The sequence below is a fragment of the Callorhinchus milii genome, unplaced genomic scaffold, assembly GCF_018977255.1.
Source record: "Callorhinchus milii isolate IMCB2004 unplaced genomic scaffold, IMCB_Cmil_1.0 Scaffold7, whole genome shotgun sequence".
In the NCBI taxonomy this organism is placed as follows: Eukaryota; Metazoa; Chordata; class Chondrichthyes; order Chimaeriformes; family Callorhinchidae; genus Callorhinchus; species Callorhinchus milii.
The window spans coordinates 1007038-1024260 of record NW_024704748.1 but is presented as its reverse complement, the minus strand read 5'-3'; the positions used below and the strand labels follow the sequence as shown (position 1 = coordinate 1024260).

The following is a 17223-nucleotide window of genomic DNA, read 5'->3' as shown; positions in this document are numbered from 1 at the left end:
GAGAGAGAGGAGGAAGAGAGAGTGGGAGGGGAGAGAGAGTGGCTCACAGAGTGGGTACAAGCCACAGACGCTGGCGGAGGGATGGCTTCCAGGCTCCATATTCCAGCTCCAACCAGGGAAACAGGAGACCATATGTGGAGAGGGTCTGGGGGAGGCAATGACATCAGTCTGTCTGTCTGTCTGTCGAAACAGCAGCCATCAGGGCAACAATGCCTGGGGCACTGGGTGGGGGGACGGGGAGAGAGAGGGCAAAAGAGAGATAGACGGAGAGATAGAGAGAGGGGAAGCAAGAAAAGGAAAGGCGGAGGAGGAGAGAAAGGAGGGGAAGGGAGTCAGCAGACAGCCTCGGGGGAAGCCTACACAGTGATGAAGGATAATGAGGGAAACTCCCAGAGTAACACAGACAGATCAGGGGGAAAGTGAGAGGCAGAGAGAGAGAGAGAGAAAGAGAGAGAAAAAAGTAGAAAGAATTCAAAATCAAACCTTAATCTGAATTATAAGAAAACCTAAAGGACCTGAAACCATAACTAATCTCTTCACTCAACCCACGGCTGGTTGTGGGACGCTGCTATGCGCAATTGGCGTCCGCATTTCGCCCACAAAATACACAGCCACTACACTTTACAGTATATTTTTCTGAAGTGCTTTGAGGCGTCTCGACGGTATGACAATGCGCTATATCAAACGCAAGTTGCATGATTGTTGTAACTAATGGTGTTAGAGGTTTACTTATATAATAATTAAGTGCACAGATCGAGAGAAAAAAATGAATGTAACCTTCCATTACAATGAATGTAACAATGAATGTAAAAAATTGAAAAACCATAAAGGAATCAACCAGTCTTAGCAGTACCGCACAATCGATTATCAGGAGGAGATAACCCGAGAACAACAACAATAATAAAGCAAAGCTTTTTATGAATAGTAGGAATGAAGTGAACAGGAAGGTGTAGAAAACAGCAGTGTGTCTCATCCCAGAGAGAGAGAGAGACACACACACACAATAAACTGTATCATAATCCCTGGCATTTGATACAGAGCCTTATCACGTCGTTGAGACGTCTCAAAGCACTTCACAGGATACACTGTAAAGTGAATTGACTATTTTGCGGGCGAAACCCGGCAGCCAATCGCGCTCAGCAATCTTTTAAAAAAATAGAATTTATATACGTTTCGCCCACAAAACATACAGTCAATTCCCTTTACAGTATATCCGAAGAGGTGATCGGGCGCTATATCAAATGCAAGGATTATTATTATTATTATTATTATTATTACCACATCGCAAGACTTGACCAGAGAAATCTGTCAACGTTTTAGGACAATTTGCTAACAATGCAACCAAAAGGCAATTGGGAAGTTGGTCTAAAAGTTTTCCACCCACACAACAACAACAACAACAACAGTGCAGAGAAAGTTAGTGACACAAAGTGAACGAAACAGACTTACAGCAGCAACAACAGCGACTGAAATGGTCCAGAGATACGATAGAGTTCCTCTCTCACTCCCTCCTTCAGACTGACCTGAGATCAGTGTCCCTGAGAGCACATCAGCCTCTCCCTCTCTCCCTCTCCCTCTCTCCCTCTCTCTCTATCCCTTCCACACTCCTCCTCTCTGCCTCTCCCACACTCTCTTTATCTCTGTTTCTATCTCTCTCTCTCTCTCTCTCTTTCTCCGCAGAAAGGTATAGGGACAGAAAAGTAAATTGTCACCAGAAAATATGGATGAAAAAAAAAGTAGTTGTTTCGATTCGATTAATCCACTTTGTCTGTGTGGGGGTCTCTGTGGGGGTCTGTGTCTCTCTGTGTGGGGGTCTGTGTCTGTGTGTGGGGGTCTGTGTCTCTCTGTGTGGGGGTCTGTGTTTGTGTGTGTGTGGGGGTCTGTGTCTCTGTATGTGGGGGTCTGTGTCTGTGTGTGGGGGGTCTGTGTCTGTGTGTGTGTGTGGGTCTGTGTGTGTGGGTCTGTGTCTGTGTGTGGGGGTCTGTGTCTGTGTGTGGGGGGTCTGTGTCTGTGTGTGTGTGTGGGTCTGTGTGTGAGGGTCTGTGTCTGTGTGTGTGGGGGTCTGTGTCTGTGTGTGTAGCGGTCTCTGTCTCTCTATATGATCTGTCTCTCTCTGTATGTCTGTGCCTCTCTATATGTCTCTCTCTCTCTGTACGTTTCTCTCTATGTGTATGTGTGTCCCTCTGTATATAGGTTTACTTCTCTGTCTGTCTCCCCTCTGTGTGTGTGTGTGTGTCTGTGTCTGTGTGTGTATCTCTGTGTGTGTGTGTCTCTGTGTGTGTCTCTGTGTCTGTGTGTGTGTCTCTCTGTGTGTGTGTCTCTGTGTGTCTGTCTCTGTGTGTGTCTCTGTGTGTGTGTGTCTCTGTGTGTCTGTGTGTGTGTCTCTGTGTGTCTGTGTGTGTGTCTCTCTGTCTCTCTCTGTCTCTCTCTGTGTCCCTCTCCCCCGCTGTCCCAGTCTGTTTAAGGGTAACCTCCCAGTGCAGCCGCCTCTATAAGTACGGTCTGTGAGAGGATGATGATTGGTGGTGTGGAGAGGGCCGGGACTTCATACACTAATAGCTTTTTTTTCCCTCTGAAAGAGATTCCCAATAAAGTTTATAAAGTTAGGAGCTGCAAACATGGAGCCTTTCACACCCTGGGAGAGACCCCAGTGTCAGCCTCACACACACAACACGCTCTCAAGGGACGATGATGACAATAAAAATAATCATCCTTGTTGCAAAGTGTAGTGACTGTATTTTGCAAACGAACGCAGCAGCCGATTTATACACAATAATAATAATAATAATAATCCTTGCATTTGAGACATCGTTGAGACGTCTTAAAGCGCTTCAGAGAATACACTGTAAAATGAATTGACTGTGTATTTGCGGACGAAACGGAGCAGCCAATTGCGCACAGCAGCGTCTCACAAACAGTCGTGGATTAAGTGACCGAATTATTATTATTTTTTGGGGGGGATTTATTACCCCAGGAAAGCCATCTGCCAATCGACTAGCAACTCGGTTTCTACTTACTGCTCGGGAAACATACGGGTGTGGGGTAAAGCAACTTGCCTATGGTTTCGCCCCGCCCAGGAATCCAACCTGGGTCCATTCGCTTGAGAGGCGATTCAGGGCGGGTAATGGGATTAGAGCAGAGAGCTCCAGTGGGGGAGTGAGCCCCAGCACAGACACGATGGGGGGAGAGAGAGAGAGCAGGGAATGGGGTTAGAGAGCTCCAGTGGGGGAGCGACCCCCAGCACAGACACCATGGGGAGAGAGAGAGAGTGAGCAGGGAATGGGGTTAGAGTAGAGAGTTCCAGTGGGGGAGCGACCCCCAGCACAGACACCATGGGGAGAGAGAGAGAGTGAGCAGGGAATGGGGTTAGAGTAGAGAGCTCCAGTGGGGGAGCGAACCCCAGCACAGACATGATGGGGAGAGAGAGAGAGAGAGAGAGCAGGGAATGGGGTTAGAGAGCTCCAGTGGGGGAGCGAGCCCCAGCACAGACATGATGGGGAGAGAGAGAGAGAGAGTGAGCAGGGAATGGTGTTAGAGAGCTCCAGTGGGGGAGCGAGCCCCAGCACAGACACTCTTGTGTTGTAAAGTTCCCTTCATTCCAGAATCAGTCATTTTCCAGTTACACACAGCGTGAGTGAGTGAGTGAGTGAGGAATGTGTTCCACATGGTGAGAGCGAGGTGGGAGGGGAGGTGGGAGGATATTGCTGTGTATTGTGTCACAGATCGCCGATGAGGCCAGTGAGGTTGAAGTTGGTTTAAAGGGGGGAAACGGCTTCTCGTTGCTGAGGCCAGTTATTTACACATTTATTTTTAACCGGGTCTAAAATTACCGTCAGGGGAGGCTGGTGTGGCCACCGCACTCGCCCGCCCAAGCTCCCCGTGTCCTGTTGACCGGCTGGGGAAACAGTACAGGGGCTGTGACCCTATCCCTCACCAACAACCTGGACCAGCTTGTCAGCCTTCCCCAAACCCCAATGTGGGACATTGCTGAGTGCGGTCTCTCACAAAATCCTCAATCGTGACACTTCGCAATAAAACAACAATAACAAAGTTAATTTAAATAGCGCCTTTCATGTCGGAAGGCCATCCCAAATCCCATTGTGACGTATCGACAACATGATAAGGCGCAAGGATCAAATGCAAGGATTATTACTCTTATTGTTTTTCTTAAAGCCGCCTTAAAGTGAGGCTGGAACCCTCATCTTTGGGACCCAGCGAGAGTGAGAGTGCAAGCAACCGAGCCCTGGGCTGACACCAATGGATTCCATCGTTCTGCCTACAAAAATATACAGTCAATTCACTTTACAGTATATTCTGTGAAGTGCTTTGAGACGTCTTGGACGTGGTAAGGCGCTGTATCAAATGCAAGGATTATTATTATTATTCTCTTTTGTTGGCTGTCACTTCTAGTTACCAAAACTTTCTCCAGCCCGACTGAGTGAGTTGGATGTCTGACCCTATAGCCGCGTGTTATAAAATGACTCATTTGTGCTTCCAAACCTGCGGTGAGCCCTGAGTGCCTGAATACTATGGGTGTGTGTGTCTGTATCTGAGTGCGCATGTGACTGTTCCCATTCAGTGCTCTCTACTTCCTGACGGCTTTGTCCTTTGTACCTCGTGTTTGCTTTAAGATGAACCCCTTTCACACACACACACACACACACAAGCCCAGCTTTTAAATGGAAATCGTGGAAAGCATTAAAACTGGAATAGTTCTCCCGGTAACCAATCCCTCGACGTTTCTCAGACCAGCAGCATAATAATATAATTACAATAATAATCCTTGGATTTCATACAGCGCCTTATCACATCGTTGAGACGTCTCAAAGCGCTTCACAGGATATACTGCAAAGTGGATTAACTATGTATTCTGTGGGTGAAACGTGGCAGCCAATCGCGCACAGCAGCGTCCCACAAACAGTCATGGATTGAGTGACCAAATGTTTTTTTGAGGGATTATTACCATCGGAAATCGACTAACAACGATCCGCTAATCGACTAACAACGGGGTTCCTTTTTACTGAGAGGTAAACAGAGACGTGTGGAGTAAGGAAACTTGCCTGATATTTCTCACCCGCTGGGAATTGAACCCGGGTCCTCTCGCTTGCGAGACTACGCTACGAGAAGTAAAATTACATCCTGGGAACACTCAGCTGATTCCCAGTGATAATCGCCTTCAATATCTTCACTGACTGAACTCTGCAGTGCTCTCCGGCAAGACTCGATGAGCGGTCATCACTACAAGGTGTCAGCCGGGCTCAGTCACTCTCGCTCAAGCCCTGGGCCTGGACTTTGAGCTCACAGACCAGGCTGATGCCCCAGAGCTGTGCTGGGGGAGAGATCGCCCCATTCGTGGAGTCCTGTAGCTCAGTGGTTAGAGCACTCACTTTGTAAGCGAGAGACCTGAGTTCAATCCCAGGCAGAGGGCGAAACCTTGGGCAAGTTTCCTTACTCCACACAGAGCCTAATAGTACTCCCTCCAAAACCAAAAACAATAATAAATTGGTCATTTTCAATCTACGACTGTTTGTGGGACATTGCTGTGCGCAATTGGCTGCCGCGTTCGCCCACAAATATACAGTCAATTCACTTTACAGTGTGTTCTGTGAAGCGCTTTGGGACGTCCTCCCGACGTGAAAAGCGCTATACCAAATGTAAGGATTATTATTATTATTATTATCGGAGATGCCGTCCTTCGGATTAGACGTTAAACGAAGGTCCCAGCTGTGAACATGACTGTCCTGTAGCTCAGTGGTTAGAGCACTCGCCTCCCAAGCGAGAGGACCCAGGTTCGATTCCCGGCACGGCGAAATGTTAGGCAAGTTTCCTTACTCCACACGCCTCCGTTTACCTCGCAGTAAGTAGGAACCCGGTTGTTAGTCAATTTGTAGATTGCTTTTCTGGCGGTAATAATCCCCTCAAAAAAAAGAAGAAGAATTTGGTCACTCAATCCACATCTAACTATCATTATTATTATTTGCCTGTATAGGTGGACTTTGAAGATCCCACGTCACTGTCTAAAAAGAGAAGGGAGTGTCTCTCTCTCTCTCGGAGTCCAGGCCAACAATCCCCCAAATAAAATTGGTCACTCACTGCATGGCTGTGAACGGGTTAACAACATACAAAGTCACACGTGTAATTGAACATTATTAAATAAAGAAAAAAATGTGTTCTATTCAGTACAGTATTATGTTGAACTGTCACAACGCGTTTTACAGGTAATTGCTCTCTAATGCGCTGATTGCTTTTTGTACTTATCCCAACCTATTAACCCAACCCACATGTTAGACCCCGTTATTAACTGTGTACAAACAGAGTAATGTGAAACCTCCTCATTCATAGCAACACAAGGCAAACACACCTCCACAGCTCATTAACTCCATCTGCTGACTGACCTGTCTGTCTACACCCTGTGCACATCCCTCTCTGTAATCTGTGTTACACACTCTCTATCTGAATGCAATTTGCTGTTGTTACGGCCTCGGAATCACATAGTCTAAGATGACCCTCCAATCCAATACTGGGATTCTGTCGGTAGTGCCGTCCTTCAGATGAGATGTTAAACGTTAACCCGAGGTCCCGTCTGCCTGTTCAGGTGGACTTTAAAGATCCCGCGGTGCTATTTGAAAAGAGAAGGGAGTTTCTCTCTCTCCTGGTGTCTTGGCCAACAATCTCTCCAAATAAAATTAGTCAATCACTCCATTCCATGGCTGTTTGACCCTCCTCTTCGACAGTGCTTTCGATCTCCCCGCTTCCCCGCCTGCCCTCTACCCTCCCCAACCCCGACCCCCAGCTCGGGACCGTAACTCTGTCTAGCCAGCGCCTTGGGACGTTCTCCCGAGGTGAAAGCTGCTTTACAAATGTAATTTTGTTGTTGTTGTTTGTGGGACGCTGCTGTGCGCACACTGGCTGCCACGTTTCCTCCCACAAAGTACAGTCACTGCACTTTACAGTGTATCCTGTGAAGCGCGTTGAGACGACTTGAAGATGTGATAAGACACTGTATCAAATGCAAGGATTATTATTATTATTATTATGTTGACTGTTCCTGCCCCCTGTCTCTCGCCTGGCATTTCATTGCTCTCTCGCTCTCTCTCTCTCTCTTACCCAGCCTTGTTCGCTGTCCTGAATTCCTAAGATTCCTCACTTTTGGGATGAGAGGATTGGCATCTCTCTCTCTCTCTCTCTCTTTCTCTATTCAAACCCAGTGACTGATTAACTCAAACCTCCTGCAAACAGATTTTCAATTTACATCTCAACAAGAGTCACATGGTTCAAAAAAGCTACGACACCTAGAATCATTATTATTATTAGGAGTGATGTGAAGCTCATTTGATTTCCTTCTCCCTGGCTCCCCTGCCCTCTGCCCGACCACTCCCAGCGACACTCTGCTCCCTCAGTGAGTCCCTGGCCTTGACTTCCGCAACACGCACCTCGAAAAAATACAGTGAAATACATATCAATGCTCAATAATAATGCCCGTATATCATTGTATTGTATAACTGTAACCATGTACCCTTGGCTGTCAATGCGTCTCCAAGCGCTTAAACAGAGCACTGTTGCAAAGCGTAGTGACTGTATTTTGCAAACGAACGCGGCAGCCAATTTGTAAACAATATTATGAATAATAATCCTTGCCACAGACAGTCATGGATTGAGCGACCACATTTTTTTTTGGAGAGATTATTATTCCCGGAAAGCAATCTGCCACTCGACTAACAAGCGGCTTCCTACTAACTGCTGGTAAACAGAGGCGTGCGGAGTAAGGAAACTTGCCTAAGGTTTTGCCCTGCCTGGGAATCGATCCCAGGTGCTCGCTCTTGCGAGGTGAGCGTGCTAACCACTACACTATGATGCCATAAACACCTTTTTTTCCCTTAAAGGTTCCGCCTGTTAAATATTATGTAATGCACACACTGAGCACCATTCCTCAGCCAGTGCCAGTCACGGTTTTTACACGTCTCGCCACCTCTGGGTTAAACATATATATTTTTGCTATATGTTTAATTATACTGTACCTCCACCAGAAACACTGGTTGCATGTAATTTTCAGATGAAAGATAGCTGCAGATCCCAACTTGTTTATTATCCTGAGAGATGGCAGATGTCTGACAAGAAGCCAGGGGTGAGGGGAGGGGGTGGGTGGGGAAGGGCAGAGTTCACAATCCCACAAAAATAAAGCAAGGTCACTAAACGCAGGAGCCACAAAACTTTCTCTTACGCCATCAGGCCATCGCGAGAACGTTTATAACAACAACTTGCCTTCACAGAGTTGTTGCCTCTGCAGAGTTGCCCGGCTCCGACACCGTCTCACACCGCAGGCCACCAAAGCCCTCATACACGCATTCACAACATCCAGGCTCGACCTCGCAAACTCCCGGCATCCCATGGCTCCCCAATATTGGCGGGAGGGCCTTCTGCCACTCTGCCCCCCCCCCTAACCTCTGGTTCGAACTCCCATCCCGCAGTCCCTTCGCCTCCCCACCTCCCTTGCCTCCCTCAAAACCCATCTCGAGACCCTCTTCGTTGACCATGCTTTCAATCACCCTGCACCACCCCTGCCCTCCACACTCCCTGATCCTGACCCCCAGCTCAGGTCCGAAACCTTGACTGTCCAGAGCCTTGGGACGACCTCCCGACACAAAAGGCGCTTTACACATGTTATTTTGTTGTTGTTGTTGAACCGCGGCCAACGAAGTGGATGTGTCTCTGAGTTTGTTGATTTGAAAAAAAACATCAATTAAGGTCAGCGACAACTTTCACAAACCACGTCAGCACAAGTACACTTTCATCAACAAAACATAAATGATGAGCTTTCGTCTCCGCTCACTAAAATGACCCACGGCTGTCACTGGGCCGACCAGAGATAAATCACAATCCACTGGCGCGGTGCGTGAGACACATTATTAATACTGAGACAACAGAGGGGACGGGGTGGGTTGTGTTGGGTGGGGGAGGGGTGGGTTGTGTTGGGTGGGGGGAGGGGTGGGTTGCGGTGGGTGGGGGGGGGGAGGGGTGGGTTGCGGTGGGTGGGGGAGGGGTGGGTTGTGTTGGGTGGGGGGAGGGGTGGGTTGTGTTGGGTGGGGGGAGGGTGGGTTGTGTTGGGTGGGTGGGGGGGGGGGTGGGGGGGAGGGGTGGGTTGTGGTGGGTGGGGGAGGGTGGGTTGTGTTGGGTGGGGGGAGGGCTGGGTTGCGGTGGGTGGGGGAGGGCTGGGTTGCGGTGGGTGGGGGAGGGGTGGGTGGGGGGAGGGGTGGGTTGTGGTGGGGGTGGGGAGGGGTGGGTTGTGGTGGGTGGGGGAGGGGTGGGTTGTGTTGGGTGGGGGGAGGGCTGGGTTGCGGTGGGTGGGGGAGGGCTGGGTTGCGGTGGGTGGGGGGGGTGGGTGGGGGGAGGGGTGGGTTGTGGTGGGGTGGGAGGGGGAGGGGTGGGCAGGGGAGGGGTGGGTTGTGGTGGGTGGGGGGGGTGGGTTGTGGTGGGTGGGGAGGGGTGGGTTGCGGTGGGGGTGGGGGGAGGGGTGGGTTGCGGTGGGCGGTGGGAGGGGGAGGGGGGTTGCGGTGGGTGGGGGAGGGGTGGGTTGCGGTGGGCGTGGGGAGGGGGAGGGGTGGGTTGCGGTGGGTGGGGGAGGGGGGGTGGGGGGAGGGGTGGGTTGTGGTGGGTGGGGGAGGGGTGGGGTGTGTTGGGTGGGGGAGGGCTGGGTTGCGGTGGGTGGGGGAGGGCTGGGTTGCGGTGGGTGGGGGAGGGCTGGGTTGCGGTGGGTGGGGGAGGGGTGGGTGGGGGAGGGGTGGGTTGTGGTGGGGGTGGGGGGGGGAGGGTGGGCAGGGGGGGAGGGGTGGGTTGTGGTGGGGGGGGAGGGGTGGGTTGCGGTGGGCGGTGGGTGGGGGAGGGTGGGTTGCGGTGGGCGGTGGGAGGGGGAGGGGGTTGCGGTGGGTGGGGGGGGGGTGGGTTGCGGTGGGCGTGGGAGGGGGAGGGGTGGTTGCGGTGGGTGGGGGGGGGTGGGGGGAGGGGTGGGTTGTGGTGGGTGGGGGAGGGTGGGGTGTGTTGGGTGGGGGGAGGGCTGGGTTGCGGTGGGTGGGGGAGGCTGGGTTGCGGTGGGTGGGGAGGGCTGGGTTGCGGTGGGTGGGGGGGGGTGGGTGGGGGGAGGGGTGGGTTGTGGTGGGGTGGGGAGGGGGAGGGGTGGGCAGGGGGGGGGGGTGGGTTGTGGTGGGTGGGGGGGGGGGTGGGTGGGGGGGGAGGGTGGGTTGCGGGGGTGGGGGGGGGTGGGTTGCGTTGGGTGAGGGGAGGGGGGTGCGCTGGGGGGGGGAGGGGGGGTGGGGGGCAGGGTGGGGGGGAGGGTGGGTTGCGGTGGGTGAGGGGAGGGGTGGGTTGCGGTGGGTGGGGGAGGAGTGGGTTGGGTTGGGTGGGGGAGGGGTGCGTTACGGTGGGGGGGGGAGGGTTGGGTTGCGGTGGGTGGGGGGAGGGCTGGGTTGTGGTGGGTGGGGGAGGGGTGGTTGCGGTGGGTGGGGGGAGGGGTGGGTTGCGGTGGGTGGGGGGGGGGGGGGGTGGGGGACTGGGGGGGGGGGGGGGGGGGGGGGTGGGTTGCGGTGGGTGGGGGGGGGGGGGGTTGCGGTGGGGGGGGGGGGTGGGTTGCGGTGGGGGGGGGGGTGGGTTGTGTTGGGTGGGGGAGGGGTGGGTTGCGTTGGGTGGGGGGGGGTGGGTTGCGGTGGGCAGGGTGGGGGGGAGGGGTGGGTTGCGGTGGGTGGGGGGAGGGGTGGGTTGCGGTGGGTGGGGGGGGGTGGGTTGCGGTGGGTGGGGGGAGGGGTGGGTTGCGGTGGGTGGAGGGATGGGTTGCGGTGGGTGGGGGGAGGGGTGGGTTGCGGTGGGGGGAGGGATGGGTTGCGGTGGGTGGGGGAGGGGTGGGTGGGGAGGGGTGGGTTGCGGTGGGTGGGGGGAGGGGTGGGTTGCGGTGGGTGGGGGGGGAGGGGACTATCAATAAACCAGCTGAGGGCAAAGCTGTTATTACACACACACTTTGTGTAAATGGCACCAATTACACACACGGCCTTCAGGAGGAACGTGTCCCTGAACAAGTCCTGGATACCAGGGCCTCGTGTGCATCATCCAAGTCTCTGATGAAACCAAGTCACTGTTTTACTGCAGTGGGTGTGGGTGTCGGTGGTTAATACAGGTTAAGCCCCTCTGAAAACCTCACTGTGAAGTGTAGTGACTTGTGTATTTGTAGGTTGCTCACAGCAACATCCCAACATCCCACAAACAACCAAACGTGAATGAGCGACTTTATCTGGAGGATTATTTGGGCAATATAAGCTGATGGGACAATCTTAAAGGGGGTGAAGGAACAGAGAGACCTGGGGGTCATATAGTAGATCTTGGAAGGTGGCCGGACAGGCAGATAAAGCTGTTAAAAAAGCCTACGGGATACCAGGCTTTATAAATAGGGGCATAGAGTACAACAGTCAGGAAGTTATGATGAACCTTTATATAAACACTGGTTAGGCCTCAGCGAGAGACTGTGTTCAGTTCTGGACCCCACACTTTAGGAAGGATAATAATAATAATAATAATAATCCTTGCATTTGATATAGCGCTTTTCACGTCGGGAGGACGTCCCAAAGAGCTTCAGAAAATATACTGTAAAGTGAATTGACTGTATATTTGAGGGCGAACGCGGCAGCCAATTGCCCACAGCAATGTCCCACAAACAGTCGTAGATTGAAATTCACCAATTTATTATTGTTTTTGGTTTTGGAGGGATTATTATTAGGCTCTGTGTGGAGTAAGGAAACTTGCCCAAGGTTTCGCCCTCTGCCTGGAATTGATCCCAGGTCTCTCACTTGCAAAGCGAGTGCTCTAACCGCTGAGCTACAGGACTCCACATGTCCAGGATGTCAAGGCATTGGATTGGGTGCAAAGGAGATTGACCAGAATGGTACCAGGAATGAGGGGCTTCAGTTATCAGGAGAGGCTCGAGAAGATCGGATTATTCACCTTGGAGCAGAGAAGGTTAAGAGGAGACTTGATAGAAGTTTTCAAAATGATGAGGGGATTCGATAGGGTGAACAGGAGAAACTATTCCCACTGGTGGGAGGGTCGGTAACCCGAGGACACCGAGTTAAAACACTTGTTAAAAGAAACAGAGGGGAGGGGAGGAGAAATGTTTTCACACAGTGAGTTGTTGGGATCTGGAATGCATTGCCTGAAAGGCTGTGGGAAGCCGATTCCATAACAACTTTTAAGAGAGAAGTAGATAATTATTTTGGGAGGACAAGTTTGTAGAGCTATGGGGAGAGAGCGGGGGAGTGGAGTTGATCAGGGCTATGGGGAGAGAGTGGGGGAGTGGGGTTGATCAGGGCTATGGGGAGAGCGCGGGGGAGTGGGGTTGATCAGGGCTATGGGGAGAGAGCGGGGGAGTGGGGTTGATCAGGGCTATGGGGAGAGCGCGGGGGAGTGGGGTTGATCAGGGCTATGGGGAGAGAGCGGGGGAGTGGGGTTGATCAGGGCTATGGGGAGAGCGCGGGGGAGTGGGGTTGATCAGGGCTATGGGGAGAGAGCGGGGGAGTGAGGTTGATCAGGACTATGGGGAGAGAGCGGGGGAGTGAGGTTGATCAGGACTATGGGGAGAGAGCAGGATTGATTTGGAAGCTCTTTCAAAGAGCGGCACAGACACGATGGGCTGAATGGCCTCCTTCTGGATAATTCTATGATTCTATGATTGTCGGCCAGGACACTGAGAGAGAGAGAGAGAGAGAGAGAGGAAAACTCGCTTCTCTTTTCCAATAGCTCCACGGGATCTTCAATGTCCACCTGAACAGGCAGATGGGACCTCGGTTTAACATCTCATACGAAGGATGGCATCTCCGACAATGCAGCGCCCCCTTCCCCTCAGCATTGTATTGGGGGAGCGTCAGCCCAGACTGTGTGAGCTGGCAGTGCCTGGGGGCTGGTGGGGGTTAAACCAGCAAGAGGGTAACTTGTAAGAGGCAAGAGAGAGATGTGCGAGCGACTGAGCCGGGCTGACACCTGTCTGTCTGCTATTAACAGGCGTTAAGACTAGCAATTGCTTGGTACCAACCATTCTCTCCCTCTCGATCCACCCTGAAAACCACTGAACGACACAAGAATCAGAAGAATGTAAAGTGACATAAAAACTATAGGTTTAATACCGCAGAGTGGGGGGAAAAAAAAACAATCGATAAAATCTACACGGCAGACGCCAATAACCTTCCCGTGTCAGAGCTGGTAGGTAGCGTGCGACAGACACACGCAACCAGGATACAGCTGGTATGAAAGTTAAGTTTGTACTGATTTCCTTTTTTTTAATATACTGTACTTAAATCGGTTTAAAGATTAACAGTAATTTCTTTGGGGAGGGTTGGGGGAGGGAGGGAGGAAGGGAGTTTAATGTAATGTACAAATTGCAATTGGTTTACTGCATAGTAGACTATAAAAACGACGGTGAAACCAGTACAAATTATATTAATAAATATTTGGCATTTTTTCTCCGTGTCTAGAACGCACTTCACCATTCTTATTTTACTTGTCCTCTTTTGATAAAAGCTCAAATCAGCCTCTTATAATCTTGATTTGTTTGCGTCTGTGTATAGATATATATATATATAATATATATTTTTTTAAAAAACACACATTTCAGTTTTCTAAAATCAAATTGGCACATTGTGTAGCCTTCGCCAGTGTATCTGTTACTCTCACCCCGGCTTCACTAAGGTCAATGGAGACACTTTGGTGGAGAATTGTCACATTTGAGATTTTACTGCTTTCCTGCTGCTTGTCCAGCTCGGACCACCCTACTCGTTAGTTAGGGCTTTGGCTTACAGGGTTAACAGGAGCTGAGTAGGAGGATTCCCTGCCCCCAGTGACTGGTCGGCTTTTCCAGGTCCTGCCGATGAGCCAGGCCGGGCTGTGCTGTCATCCCTGGAAAACTGCGGACCCACCTGGCTCAGGAACCAGACTAGACACCACCGCACACACCTGGCTCGATTCTATCATTCCGCTGCCAATAGTGTCACCAGTTCAGCTCCAAGCAGACCCCGCTTACCTCCCCGCACACCCCAAGGAGATATTGTCTGTGCGTGCGTGTGTCTGTGTTTCTAGGTATACAATACTTCCGAGGATCGGTGAGGGGTAGAGGATGGTAGACAAATCCAGAAAGTATTGGGAAAAAGAACAACTCATTAATAATGGCAAATGTTTCTCACACTCACACACACCCTGAAACTGATGGAAATTCACAGCAACTCAAATAGGATCTGAGAGAGATAAAGAGATAGAGAGAGAGAGAGAGACAGGGAGGGAAATGGAAAGAATGAGAAATAGTGAGAGAAGAGGCTGAGAAATGCGAAAGGGAGAAATAGAGTGAAAAAAGAAATAGATGGACAAAGGTGGGGAGAAACAAAGCAGAAAAGAAAATGTGTGAAAGGGAGGACAGGGATAGAAATGGAAATGAAGAAAAAGAGAGAAGAGAGGGAGAGAGAGAGAGAAAGGGAAAGAGAGAAATAAAACAAAGAGAGAAAAAGATAGAGACAAAGTGAAAAAGAAAGAGAAAGCGAGAAAAGGCGAGAACATGTGAAAGAGAAAGGAGGGAATGAGAAGAGGAGAGAATAATATTTGGAGTAATTTTCAGGGTCGGTTTGTCCCAGGAGGATGGTAAACCTCTTGTGAGAACTCCCATGACCCAAACAAAGTCTAAGATCACACAGAAACTTTAGAAAATTCTGAAATTCAATCTTAAGTTAGAAACAAGTTTCCCACTTTTCTTTTTGGCGGAGAGGGCGGTGGAGGTGTGGGTAGGGGGTGATGGAGAGATGAGATTCTTTTTGGTCAGCCAGGTGTCTGACACATGCGGAAACCCATCACCGTGCTTAAGAGTATCCAAACAAAACTGAGAATTCCATGCATCCCACCTACACATGGAAATCCCAGAGATAATGGAGGGGTGGGGGGGGAATGGGATGGGGCTGGAGAGAAGACATCAAAGGTTCCCAAAACTGCACCTCCTTTTACAATGACAACAGCTCTGATTAAGGCATCGCAAGAATATCTGTAGCTCAGTTGGCAAGTAGTGCGAGACGGGACAACACCAGATGATCTTTACATAGCGTGTTTCATGTCAGGAGGATGTCCCAAGGCGCTGGACAATCAGGAATTTAGAGCCAAGCTGGGGTTTGGGATCGTGAGGGGTGGCGGGCAGGGAGGGTGGGGGTTGGTGGGTGACCGAAGGTGCAGTCGAAAAGGAGTCTTGAGATGAGCTTTGAAGAAGATCAGAGCGGGGAAGTCTATTACTAATATTGCACGAACAGGGCAGCGCGGCAGCAGGAGCCTGGCCGAGGTTTGGAATTTCCCGGACTTCGTTCCGGACTTAACCACCGCTCGGCCAAACGGCCACAAAGCCGGATCGTGGGGAAGGAGACTGGAATTCCGTGCAGTTGGGAGTTCTGGAGAAACCGGCCCAGGCTCTTGAAGGATCAGCTATTTACAAATTAATTTGCAAATCAAGCTTTCCTCACCCACTCCCTCCTTTTTCTCCCTCTCCTCTCCCTTTTCTCCTCTCTCTCTCTCTCTTCTCATTTTCTGTCTCTCCCCGCTGTTCCCTTTCTCACATTCCTTCGCTTTCACTTACTCTCTACCTCTTTCTCTTTTTCTCTCTCTCTCTTCGCCATTCTCCACAATTTCCTTTGAATAATTAGCTCATCTGACTCACATCATCTTGATGTCAGTCTCTCTCGCTCTCTCCCCTCCACAATAATACTGAGCAAATGTCTCGTTTTGACCCGCTGGAGATTACACAGTTTTTCTGAAACTCTTGTCTGTAGGACCTCAATCCTTTCCTTTCTTACATCATTGGTTCCAACATGGACCGCAACTTGTGGCTGTTCACTCCACCCTCCCCTCACCCTCAGCAGAAGAATCTGCCCCCGAGTGCACTAACTGCTCTGGGACAGTTCCAAAGAGCCAGCACAGGTACGATGGGACGAATGACCTCCTTCTGTGCTGTAGGATTCTCTGATTCCTGCTGGCCTGGCTGGCTGATCCAATTCATTGCTTCATTCCCCCACCCCCACCTCCCCGGCTCTGACTCAAAAGCTCTGACCACAGGAATGGATGAGGAGTAATGTTGCGCCGCCTGCCTGGGGAACCCTTCTGTATTTTAGCAACTAAATAAACAGGGACCGACAGGCAAGGGGGAGAAGGGGGAAGGTTCGGGGTGGGGCTCAAGGCACGGATTACTTGGTTACTCAGTAAAGGCTATTAGCGTTGTTATTAGTCATTGGCCTTTGCCCAACCGGTCTCCCTCGTCACTGTGAAATGGCTTCAGTTAATCAGCGGGAAGATTGCTAACCACTGCTGCTCTCCTGCTAACCAGGACCTCGCAGCTTAGTCAGCGCCTTGAGATTTCCTTCCGACGTGAAAGACACTATTCAAATGTCATTTTGTTGTTGCTGTAGTGTCATATTATTATAATAAATTATATATAATTATATATGTGTATGTTATATACAATTACAATAATAAAAATAATCCTTGCATTTGATGCAGCACGTCTAAAAGTCTCGGAGTATTTCTTTTCGCGACGGTGTAGTTACTGGTATAAATACAGGCCGTGAATTTGGCGAGGAAGGTGGGGGCTGGGGCATCTGAATGGGGGGAGGGGAGATGGGAACCCTCACACACAGACACAACGTCTACACGAACATCAGCAAATGCAGATAGGGTGGGTTCGAACAGTGAATCCAGAGAGAGGGGGGTGGGGGGGTGGAGAGAGAGAGAGAGAATATATAATAATAATCCTTGCATATGATATAGCGCCTTATTCACGTCTTCGAGACACCTCAAAGCAATTCACAGAATATATTGTAAACTGAACTGACTGTATATTTGTGGGCGAAACGCGGCAGCCAATTGCTCACAGCAGCGTCCCACAAACAGCCGTGGATTGAGTGACCACATTTTTTTTTAAGGGATTATTATCCCCGGAAAAGCGATCTGCCTAACGACTAACAACCGGGTTCCTACTTACTGCCAGGTAACCAGAGGCGTGTGTGTGGAGTAAGGAAACTTGCCTCAGGTTTCGCCCCTCTGGGAATCGAACCTTGAACCCGGGTCCTCTTGCGAGTGCTCTAACCACTACACTACAGGACTCCGAATGGTCGTGGGATCCCACAGCACTTTCGCATCACACCAAGCGGTGAAAGTTTATCGGAGTGCAAACCA

The 17223-nt window shown here is 50.9% G+C and overlaps 1 non-coding gene across 1 annotated transcript; it reads left to right on the top strand.

Annotated features, from left to right (window-relative positions):
- The first annotated feature begins 5737 nt into the window (after positions 1–5737).
- On the top strand, positions 5738–5810 carry trnag-ccc. Its single transcript has one exon. It is a non-coding gene; the product is annotated as a tRNA-Gly (tRNA).
- The last annotated feature ends 11413 nt before the right edge of the window (positions 5811–17223 follow it).